Here is a 12,911-nt window from a genome sequence, read left to right as displayed (position 1 = left end):
AAATTGGTTTAAAACCTGGTATAGCTCCCATAAAACCCGATCTCCCGATCTCCCTTTTTGTTCAATTTGGCTGCAATTTTCATGTAGTGTTCTGTAAGACTTTCAACAAATGTACTAAGTAAAGTCCAAATCGGTCTATAACCTGGTATAGCTCCCATATAAATCGATCTCCCGCTTTGACTTCTTGAGCCCTTACAAGCCGAAATTTTTGTCCGATTGGCTGAAATTTTGCGTGCGGTGTTTTGTTATGACTTTCAACAATTGTGGGAAGTACGGTCTATAACCTGATATAGCTCCCATATAAACCGATCTGCCGATTTGACTTCATGAGCTGCAAATTTTGCCCAATTTGGCTGCATATAGTGTTCTGTTACGACTTCCACCAACTGTACAAAATACGGTCCAAATCAGTCTATAACCCGATATAGCTCCCATATAAAGCGGTCTCTCGATAATTCTTGTTCGGTTCCTAGAAGCTTAATTTTGTTAATTAATTTAAAATTTTGATTAAATTTTTAAAATTCTAAATTTTTTAAAAATTTTAAATAAATTTTAAACGCCTTTTTATTTTTTTTTTATTTTATTTCCTTTTATTTTTTTATTTTATTTTATTTTATTTTATTTTGTTTTATTGTTTTGTATTTTATTTATTTTATTTTATTTTATTTTATTATATTTTATTTTATTTTATTTTATTTTATTTTATTTTATTTTATTTTATTTTATTTTATTTTATTTTATTTTATTTTATTTTATTTTATTTTATTTTGTTTTAGTTTACTTTATTTTATTTTATTTTATTTTATTTTATTTTATTTTATTTTATTTTATTTTATTTTATTTTATTTTATTTTATTTTATTTTATTTTATTTTATTTTATTTTATTTTATTTTATTTTATTTTATTTTATTTTATTTTATTTTATTTTATTTTATTTTACTTTATTTTATTTTATTTTATTTTATTTTATTTTGTTTTATTTTACTTTATTTTATTTTATTTTATTTTATTTTATTTTAATTTTATTTTATTTTATTTTATTTTATTTTATTTTATTTTATTTTATTTTATTTAATTTAATTTTATTTTATTTTATTTTATTTTATTTTATTTTATTTTATCGTATATTATTTTATTTAATTTTTTGTGTTCTACTTAACCATGTATTGCCTCATATCTACTGCTGATGTATTGGTGGTAGGCATGTGTGTGTGTACATCATACCAAGGCCATAGTATGCCTACATATCTATTTGGCCCTTTTGGTATTGTTGTTATTTTGATTTAAACAATATAAATGTTTTATGTGATGTGCAACATTTCGTTCGTTGCTCAAAATCTAAATTGGACATTATTTCGTTTTGGGCACTGGGGCCATGGCTTCTTCTTCGTCTACATTTATTGAGTTTGTCCATTTTGGTCAATACAATAGTTGCTATTGCTGTTGTTGTTGTTGTTGTTGATCCTTTTGTGGGATGATAGGTAGGTAGTCCATTGTCCACCAAGCGGCAGCTTATTTCACGGTCTCAATATAATTTTATGGCAAAGCCCTATTGGCTTATTCTACTTCTTCGTTGTGTTCAGATTGTTATTGGCCATGCCTCAGCATGGATCTGCAGCTCTGCAGGTAACATGTTCTGGCAAGATGTTGCACAAAAGTTGTATGCCTCCTGCTTCCTGCATACACCTACTGTTTGACGGGAGTTTCCTTGGCATTGACCATTCATTCTGGTGTGGTGGTTAGTGGGTTGGAGTGCAGTGAAGTGCCTGATTTCGATTCCTTCCTGCTGTGGGTGATTTACTAGATAAATTCTTCCTTAACATGTGTAACATACAATCGCAGAATTTATTACACAGTCAGACATCACAGACAGCCATCACCATGTCATGATGCACCATGTTGTTGCATTGCATGTTGCAACTGGGCTCAAGCACATTGCAACGGCCCAAACATCCTGCTGCCTTTCCACTGTCTGTGGATCTTTCCTTCTTGCATTCATGCTCTTAAACATCCCCGCCGGAGGGAATCAAGGATTCTACAGTCCGTTCGAGTTGAGTAGGTGCTAGTGTCAGTGGCAACTTGTGATGGGCCAAGGAGGTGGGTTTAATGTTAAATTTATTACCCGGCATCTTTGGGAAATTTTAAAATTCCTGGGTATTGCAAAAATTCCTATTGCTTATAAAATAAGCATTTACGGGTTGTAAGGTTGAGGGATTTTGTTTTTTTTTTTCGTGAGTAAATATTTGAAGATCTTAAGAAATGTGGTTTAAGGGAAAGTATGTTGTGGGAAATTGAGATAAAATTGAACAAAAAAAAAAAAAAACATAAATAGCCAATGGTATGCCGAAAAAAGAAAGAACTTAGGAGAAAATTATGTTAGGGGCAACAGAGTCACTTGAGGAAGGTAATTTTTCCAAGGAAAAATTACTTAACAATAAGCAGACCCATGAGAAGTTTAAAATGTTAAGGACTGCAGGCAAAGACTAAGGATGGTGAAATGTGAACGTTAAAAAAAGAAAAGCGGAACAGAATCGAATTGATGGATTTTACCCACACTTCAACAGAGGTTTACAAAGTGGATGACTAATACTCCGAGAGAGGGTTGTCAGAACTCCAAAAAGTTGTACGAAGAATGCCTGATATTCTGCGGCGATTCAGTCTTGAATTTTTAACTTCTTCGGTGGCCATGTTGATTCCAAACTTGGCTCTCAAAGGTGGGCCATAGGTTTGATTTTCTCTAATGGCGTTGGCCTGTTGCTGCTGTGAGGAACAATTTATCTAAGTGAATATGAAATGTATTGTCATCATAGCCTTATTTAAGCAATGGTAGCCCTGTGCTATTCGTCAGACTTTCATTTTGTTAATTCATGCTATTGTTTGCTATGGTCTTTGGCCTATTGCATCTAAGCTAATAACATTTCAAACCATCTAAAAAAATTCACTAACATTCAAGCACTACGATATTGGTTTAGCCTAAAAATAGGCTTCAGGTTTCTTATTCAAGCAAAAATTTTCTTTGAGGAAAAATTTTTAAAAATTTTAAAACGATAGAAGAGGCTGAAAATAAATTTATTTAAAAACAAGTAAAAGCGTGCTAAGTTTGGCCGGGAACCCACCACCATGGATTCTGGCAAAAATTTGTACAAAATTAATTAAGTTGTAGGGCAAAATTTTATTCTACATACCAAACATCTGTAAAAAATTCAAGTTTCTAGGAACCGAACATGGATGATCAAGAGACCGGTTTAAATGGGATCTATAACAGGTTAAAGACCGATTTGAACCGTACTTTGCACAGTTGTTGGAAGTCATAACAGAACACTACGTGCAAAATTTCAGGTAAATCAGACAAAAACTGCCGCTTGTAAGGGCTCAAGAAGTCAAATCGGAAGATCGGTTTATATGGGAGATATTACAGGTTATAGACTGATTGGGACCGTATTGGACACAGTTGTTGAAAGTCATAACAGAATACCACATGCGAAATTTCAGCCCAATCGGACAAATATTGCGGCATGTAAGGACTCAAGAAGTCAAATCGAGAAATCGGTTTATATGGGAGCTATAACAGGTTAAAGACCGATTTGAACCGTACTTTGCACAGTTGGTGGAAGTCATAACTGAACCTTAAATCCAAAATTTCAGCTAAATTGGACAAAAATTGCAGCTTGTAAGGGCTCAAGAAGTCAAATCGGGAGATCGGTTTATATGGGAGCTATATCAGTTTATAGACCGATGGGATCGCATTTGGCACAGTTGTTGGAAATCATAACGGAACACTACATGCAAAATTTCAGACAGATCGGACAAAAATTGCGGCTTCCAGGGTCTCAAGAACCAAATCTGGAGATCGGTTTATATGGGAGCTATATCTAAATCTCAACCGATATGGCCCATTTGCAATCCCTAACGATCTACATGGATATTAAGTATATGTGCAAAATTTCAAGCGTCTAGCTTTACGCGTTTGACCTCTATCGTGATTTCGACAGACCGACGGACTTTATGGGATCTTAGACGAATATTTCGAGACGTTACAAACGGAGGCCACCGTAGTGCAGAGGTTAGCATGTCCGGCTATGACGCGGAAAGCCTGGGTTCGAATCCTGACGAGACCATTAGCAAAAAATATTCAGCGGTGGTTTTCCCCACCTAATGCTGGCATCATTGGTGAGGTACTATGCCGAGTAAAACTTCTCTGCAAAGAGATGTCGCACTGCGGCACGCCGTTCGCACTCGGCGATAAAAAGGAGGCCCCTTATCATTGAGCTTAAACTTGAATCGGACTACACTTATTGATATGTGAGAAGTTAGCCCCTGTTCCTTAGTGGAATGTTCATGGGTGAAATTTGCAATCTTGCTAACGGAATGATTATGGTGGTAGGTCCAACCGATAGCCACCACTGAGGATATAATTGGATACCCACCACCAAGGATATATAATCATCCTATTTTATTATAATTTCACTACTTTATTCATAGTTATATCTAAATAAGGGCTGGTCTCGATCATATTTTATTTAGCGAAATCGGTCAAGAAATCGGCTTTTTATGGGTTAAAGACCCTAAATTTGAAGATCGGTCTATATGACGGATATATCTGTATAGTCTGATCTGATTCATATATGGGTCGGATGTCGGGAGGCTAAGCAGCTATATGTCGGTCTTTATAGCAGCTATATCCAAATATATTCTGATTTGAATCGAATTTAGGTCGGATGTCGGGAGGCCTAAAACTACTCACTGTTTCAAATTTCAGCGAAATCGGATAAAAAATAAAGCTTATACGGGCTTCAGACCCTTTATGGGCAGATCGGTCTATATAGCAGCTATATCTATATAGTCCGATTTGGACCATATTTGGGTCAGATATCGGGAGGTCTAAAACTACTCACTTTTTCAAATTTCAGCGAAATCGGGTAATAAATAAAGCTTTTATGGGCTTCAGACCCTTTATCGGCAGATCGGTCTATATGACAGCTTTATCTAAATATAGTCCGATCTGAACAATATTTTGCTCAGATATCGGGAGGCCTAACTCTACTCACTTTTTCAAATTTCAGCGAAATCGAATCATAAATAAAGCTCTTATGGGTTTCAGACCCTTTATGGGCAGATCGGTGTATATAGCAGCTATATCTAAATAAAGTCCGATTTGGACCATATTTGGGTCAGATATCGGGAGGTCTAAAACTACTCACTCTTTCCAATTTTCAGTGAAATCGGATAAAAAATAAAGCTTTTATGGGCTTCAGACCCTTTATGGGCAGATCGGTCTATAGAGAAGCTATATCTATATATAGTCCGATTTGGACCATATTTGGCTCAGATAACGGGAAGCCTACTTGGACTTGCCAAATAGAACAGTGTCTCGATTTAAGTTCCATAAAATGAACTTGAATTTCCAATTTTGGATAAATATTGTATTTGGACTCCTCCATATCTGTGGCTAATGCTGTCCAGATTGGATTATACAATATTTGGATATAACTGCCATATAGACAATTGCCCGATTTGTGCCCTTGTAGCTTCTCTTGTCCGATTTAGCTGAAATTTATGAAGGTGAGTTGTATCAGACTCCCCGACATCAGTGCCGATTTTTGGTCAGAATTTTGCATGAATATTGGTCTTGGGTCGTAGGCGTACGGGATAAGACTGGATTTCGTACGTTTAGGTACTAAAAGGACCGAAATTGTACATATTTGCCCAGCGCCAACGAAAAGGGTTAGAATTATGTTCTTAGGCTCATAGAAAAGAGCGAAAAAAGGTATGGTAAAAATGATTTTGGAAAATCTTACCAGAAGTGGTAGAAATAGTACGTTTAGTACCGCAATTGGTACTATTTGGTACTTTCTTTATTAATTGAGCTCGAACTCTGAATTTTGGAACTTGGGTACACTTTATAATTGAGTGAGTATAAGACTATTTGGAAATTTGTACATTTAGGTACTAAAAAAAGTACCAAATGGTACGAAATGGGAGTACTTTGAACAGGGCGGATGGATAGAATTTTGACTTAAAAGACATCTGATGCAAAAGGATGAGGGTAAAAAGCAAAAATGGATAAGCAGTACTGGTAACGGGAGGAAACGTACATTCAGTACGGCAATTGGTACCATTTAGTACTTTCATTAAAGATGGAGTTAGAGGTCAGAAATTTGGCTGCAACTACAACTAGGAAAAATGTGATGGGTGACTTAATGATCTATTCAAAATGCGTACATTTTGGTATTAATATCGTTACCATTTGGTACTTTCTGTGCAGATGGAACTAGAGGACTGAAAAATGTGATGTAGAAAAATATGATGGATGACTAGGAGTTTTCTACAATTCGTACATTTTGGTATTAATATTCGTATCATTTGTACTTTCTGTGCAGATGGAGCTAGACGACTGAAATTTGTGATGTAGGTGAAACTTAGTAATATATGATGTCCGACTAAATGATTTTATTTACAATTCTAACATTTTGGTACCAAAACATGGTATTATTTGGTACTTCTTTATATATGAAGCTAGAGGTCCCAAATTTCGGACGTAGGTACAACTAACAATAAATGATGGATGACTATTCAAAATTCGTACATTTTGGTACTATTTTGTAGTTTCATTTCAGATGGAGCAAAAGGTCCTAAATTTGGGATGTAGGTACAACTAAGAAAAAAAAATGGATGACTAAATGATATTTTCGTACATTTTAGTACCATAATTGGTACCATTTTGCACTTTCTGTTCAGATGGATCTTGAGATCTGAAATTTGCAAGTGGATTTAACTAAAAAATAAATATTTGGTGGCTTAATGATTTTTTCACCATTCGCACATGTTGGTACAAAAATTGGTACTATTTGGTACTTTCTTCAAAGATGAAGATAGAGGCTAGAAATTTAGCACGTAAGTACAATCAAGAAATATAAGATAGGTTATTAAACAATCTATTAAAAATGCATACATTTTGGTACCAAAACTAGTACCTTTTGGTACTTTCTTTGCAAATGGACCTAGAAGTCTGAATTTTGGCATGTAGGTATAGGAAGGAAATGTATAATGGGTGACTAAATGATCCATTAAAAATTCGTACATTTTGGTACCAAAAAGTGCGAAATAGGTACTAAAGTAAGCAAAATGTTACTTTCTTTACAAATTAGGCTAAAGCGCTCAAAATTGCGATTCATTTATACTTTGACAATATATGTTGGGCTATCTGGTATTATTTGGTACTTCCTTTACAGTAGGGGACCGATTTCTAAAATTTTATACGCAATTATTACAAAATTTCATAACCTTATAAACTAATTACCTACCTTTTGTAAGTCCTACACTTAAAAAGTGGGTATCAAAAGCGGGGATAGCGATGCGGACCACCGGGATGCTAGTTTAGATGTAGCTGCTTTATGGAGCAATGTCCCGATTTAAAGTGGTGAATCCATTGAAGACACATTTATTGTCCAATATCATGGAAACTTGGAACCATGAGTTGTATAAGACACCTTGACTTCCGGATCGGATCATAATTGCCATCGATTCATCGATTTGAGATCTTGGACCTAGTATAAAGATAGTAGAAAAATTAATTATTTGGACCTCTACAAGACAAAAGATTTCTTTCTCATTTAACTTTGACGAAACATGTAACAATGGATTATTCGTAATCATCTTGCATTTTTATGCCCTTTTTATGACAAATCCCATCATGTTGCCTTCAGAGCAAGTTCAAGGTTATAACCATCATCTCAAATTATGTATATCCCCTTGCAAGCCAATTTAACTCCACTGATATTTTCTGTCATCACAAAAATTCTTCAAATTGCCTTAAATGTAATAAATTTCGTTTACAATCAAATAATCTGAAAGAATTCCACAAAAATGCTAATTTTGCCTTACGGAATTCCTTTTGTGTCGACTGCTAGGAAATGACCAACGAGGTAGCTTTGAGTTAAGCAAACTGCTTGTCAGTATGTCTTCTTGTTTTATATAACCAATTTGTTCGGGTAATTTTATTTTGAGATTTATTTTTTTTTCTACCCTGCTTTTGTGAGCTGTTTCTTGGGCTTACAGCAGAAAGCATAAATCACTACTTTCGCAGGGCGAAGAGCAGGAAGGAAGAACGAACATCAACAAGACTTCAATAAATAAATTTTCCAAAACAAGAGTAATAACAAGCTGGAATAATAAGGCTACTTGTTTTGGGCCAAAAGACATCAACATCATCATCATCATCATCATCGCCAGTGAACTGCAGTTGAGTAGCCAGACTAGCTGCAGCTTCCAAAGTCTTAAGCGACTGCCAAAATAAAACTTTTGATTTTTAAATAATAAATCTTTGTGAAGACATCAGTTGTGTTTTTCTTTCTTTAAGGCATTTTTGTCTGTTTTTTCTTATGACTGCAAGAAGTCTGAGGACTTATATTTCTGCCTGTCATTTACTATGTAACGAAGTGATATATTGGCATGCATTTTCTTTAATAAATTATTCATATTTCTTATTGTCTTTAAAAACAAATTTTGATGTAGTTTTTTATAAAAATTTGGAATTAGTAAAGAATTCCTATAGATTGCATGGTAAAGTTGGGAGCATACTTCCAAGAGAGGTAGTAGGAGGGCCAAATAAATCAATCAATTTTAAAATTGTTCGAAATTTTATCGAAAACAGGCTTCAGTGTCTTTAAGAAATCAAATGGGTAATTCGCCTTTACAGCATATTTGGAACAGGTGAAGTATATCCCCTTCAAAATATGCAACTTATTATTCCAAATTTCAAAGATTTCGGATGAAAACTAAGCCTTCTATGCAAAACTAAGCCTTCGCACAATCGATCTTTGTAGCATATCAAAATATACTCCAATAAACACTTCTTCAAACTTAATCTGACTGTGAGACAATGGGCCTTTAACTGGCATATGTCTTTGCCAAGATAAATAGGCTTTAAGTATCATCCCCTCCCGATTTAAACTACTCACAAACAAAAACAAGTAAGAAGGCGTTAAGTTCGGCCGGGCCGAACTTTGGATACCCACCACCTCGGGTATATATGTAAACCACCTTTCATCAAAATACGGTGAAAATTGCATACCTTATGTCCCATAGCACCTGTATGGAAATATGTTCCGACTTGGACCAAATACTAATCAGTAAAAGTCATTGTTCAATTGTGCGTAACAAAATATTGGCCTTCTTAGTAGCTATATCTAAAAATAAACCGATTTGAACCATATGCGACATGAATGTCGAAAAGCGTAACATAAGTCACTGTGTCAAATGTCAGTGGAATCGGATTATATATGTGCCTATTATGGGGCCAAGACTTTAAATCGAAATATTGGTCTATATGGTCGCTATATCCAAATCTGGACCGATTTGGGCCAAGTTTCAGAAAAATGTCAAAGAGCCTAACACAACTCACTGTACCAAATTTCGGCGAAATCGGACAATAAATGCGCCTTTTATAGCCCCAAAACCTTAAATCGAGGAATCGGTCAATGTGACAGGTATATTCAAATCTGGACCGATCTGGGCCAAATTAAAGAAGTATGTCGAAGTGCCCAACACAACACACTGTCCCAAATTTTGGCAAAATCGGACAATAAATGTGGCTTTTATGGGCCTAAGACCTTAAATCGGTGGATCGTTCTATATGGCAGCTATATCCAAATCTGGACCGATCTGTGCCATATTGCAGAAGTATGTCGAAGGGCTTAATTTAACTGACTGTCCCAAATTTAGGCGACATCGGACAATAAATGCGCCTTTTATGGGCCAAAACCTTAAATCAAGAGATCGGTCTATATGGCAGCTATTTTCAAATCTGGCCCGATCTAGGCCAAATTGAAGAAGTATGTCGAAGGGCCCAACACAACTCACTGTCCCAAATTTTGTCAAAATCGGGTAATATATGTGGCTTTTATGGGCCCAAGGCCCTTAGTCGGCTGATCGGTCTATATGACAGCTTTATCCAAATCTGGACCGATCTGTGCCATATTGCAGAAGGATGTCGAGGGACCTAACTTACCTCACTGTCACAAATTTCGGCGACATCGGACAATAAATGCGCCTTTTATGGGCCAAAACCTTAAATCAAGAGATCGGTCTATATGGCAGCTATATCCAATTCTGAACCGATCTAAGCCAAATTGAGGAGGGATATCGACTGGCTTAACACAACTCACTATCCCAAATTTTGGCAAAATCGGACAATTAATGAGCCTTTTATGGGCGCAAGACCTTAAATCAAATCTGGACCGATCTAGGCCAAATTGCAGAAGGATGTCGAAAGGCTTAACTTAACTCACTGTCCCAAATTTCGGCGACATCGGACAATAAATGCGCCTTTTATGGGCCAAAACCTTAAATCAAGAGATCGGTCTATATGGCAGCTATATCCAATTCTGAACCGATCTAAGCCAAATTCAGGCGGGATATCGACTGGCTTAACACAACTCACTGTCCCAAAATTTTGGCAAAATCGGACAATTAATGAGCCTTTCATGGGCGCAAGACCTTAAATCGAGATATCGGTCTATATGGCAGCTATATCCAAATCTGGACCGGTCTAGGCGAAATTGCAGAAGAATGGCGAAGGGCCCACCTCACTGTCCTAAATTCTAAATTTCGGCGACATCGGACAATAAATGTGCATTTTATGGGCCAATAACCTTAAATCGAGAGATCGGTCTATATGGCAGCTATATTAAAATCTGGACCGATCTAAGCCAAATTCAAGAGGGATATCGACTGGCCTAACACAACTCATTGTCCCAAATTTCGGCGACATTGGATAATAAATGCCCCTTTTATGGGCCCAAGACCTTAAATCGAGAGATCGGTCTATATGGCAATTATATCCAAATCTAGATCGATCTGGGCCAAATTGTAGAAGGATGTTGAAGGGCCTAATACAACTCACTATCCCAAATTTCAGTAAAATCGGACCATAAATGTGGCTTTTATGGGCCTAAGACCCTAAATCGGCGGATCTGTTTGTATGACAGCTATATCCAAATCTGGACCGATCTGGGCCAAAGTGAAGTAGAATATCGAAGGGCCTGACACAACTCACTGTCCCAAATTTCAGCAAATTTGTGGCTATTATGGGCCTAAGACCCTAAATCGGCGGATCTGTCTATATAAGGGCTATATCAAGATATAGTCCGATATAGCCCATCTTCAAACTTAACCTACTTATTGACAAAAAAAGAATCTGTGCAAACTTTTAGCTCAATATGTCTATTTTTAAAGACTGTAGCATGATTTCAACAGACAGACGGACATGGCTTGATCGTCTTAGATTTTTACGCTGATCAAGAATGTATTGGGTTGCCCAAAAAGTAATTGCGGATTTTTCATATAGTCGGCGTTGACAAATTTTTTCACAGCTTGTGACTCTGTAATTGCATTCTTTCTTCTGTCAGTTATCAGCTGTTACTTTTAGCTTGCTTTAGAAAAAAAGTGTAAAAAAGTATATTTGATTAAAGTTCATTCTAAGTTTTATTAAAAATGCATTTACTTTCTTTTAAAAAATCCGCAATTACTTTTTGGGCAACCCAATATATACTTTATAGGGTCGGAAATGGATATTTCGATGTGTTGCAAACGGAATGACAAAATGAATATACTCCCATCCTTCGGTGGTGGGCATAAAAAGTATCTGCATCAATTTCAGCTTCAATAAACCTTCCTACCTTCTCACTCTTCAGCTTCAATAAACCTCCCTTTTCTCACTCTTTCATTTTTAGCATTCATCCTTATCAAAATTTATGTTATCCATTCTATTGTTATTATGTTGAACTTTAGTTTTATCTCCTTAAGCTTATACCAATTCCAATGACAATGGCATAGAGCTGGTGGTGTTTTGATGCCAATAGTGCTGTTGAGGTGGCTGCATCGAAAGTACTGACTATTTATGGCTGCTGACTGCTCTAAGAAGGGATACTGCAACAGATTTGGTTAAATATAACATGCAGAGCAAATGCCAATTCTAAAACCCGAAAAGAAAAAACAACAAAGCCAAGACAACAACAATAGCAACAAAGCTACAAATCAGCAGCATCCGCATCAAAGCATCATCGTCATCAACATCAGCATCATTCAACAAGAACTACAGTACGCAATAAACAAAAAGTAAACGAAGTGCTTTGTTTTTATTTGATTCGATAGTTGGGTATTTCTTCTAGCTCTTTTCGGCTCCTCCTCTTCTCACCTTATTCTCATCACATCTCACCTCCTCCTCTTTCACCACCTCCTTTTCTCGTCTGTTCATCTCTTTTTTCATCCTCCTTGCTTTTGGCGTTCAATGTTCTGTCAGCTAGCACAGCACCATAACCGTAAGTTGTCCTATTATGGCCAAAAATAAAATTGCCAACACAGCATGGCATGGTTAGGCTGTTACGCTGATTTGCTGCAGCAGCAGCCGCAGCAGCCACTAGACGTCAGCATTGTTCCTGTACGTTTCGCAGACTGATGTATAGCAAACGCGCCTTGGACAAATACGAAAAAAGGCATGTACAAAAAAAAATGTTGTTTATTTTGCTGTTGTCTCGTCGAATATGTTGCTAGCAATGCTGGCGATGTTGTTACAAATAACTTTGCCATAGAAATGCCTAGGTTCTTTTCTAGCTGAACATATTTTTTAAGGAAATTTGACTTTTTCTTGGCATCTAACGATGGGCCGCATAATGCATAGAAAGAAACAAAGGTACTTAGGGTGATAAAAGTAGAAGCGTGCTAAGCTCGGCCAGGCCAAATATTGGGCACCCACCACCATGGATTCTGCTAAAATATGGGACCTATATCTGGTTATAGACAGATTTGGATCGTACTTGTCACAGTTTTTGAGAGTCATATGTGCAAAATTTCAGCCAAATCGGACAAAAATTGCGGGTTCCAGGGGCTTAGAAAGTCAAATCGGGAGATC

The 12,911-nt window shown here is 36.2% G+C and overlaps 1 protein-coding gene across 1 annotated transcript in view; it reads right to left on the bottom strand.

The window, feature by feature from the left end:
- The window catches only part of LOC106095261 (putative polypeptide N-acetylgalactosaminyltransferase 9), a 315,857-nt gene extending 308,365 nt beyond the window's left edge, over positions 1-7,492 (bottom strand). Inside the window, exon 1 of the mRNA XM_059369150.1 lies at positions 7,306-7,492. The gene's annotated coding sequence lies outside the window, so the exon portion shown is untranslated. The remainder of the gene's footprint in view (positions 1-7,305) is intronic.
- Positions 7,493-12,911: the final 5,419 nt, after the last annotated feature.

This window comes from Stomoxys calcitrans, chromosome 5 (assembly GCF_963082655.1).
Source record: "Stomoxys calcitrans chromosome 5, idStoCalc2.1, whole genome shotgun sequence".
In the NCBI taxonomy this organism is placed as follows: Eukaryota; Metazoa; Arthropoda; class Insecta; order Diptera; family Muscidae; genus Stomoxys; species Stomoxys calcitrans.
The sequence above is the reverse complement of the archived record's forward strand: the minus strand, read 5'-3'. Positions and strand labels throughout refer to the sequence as shown.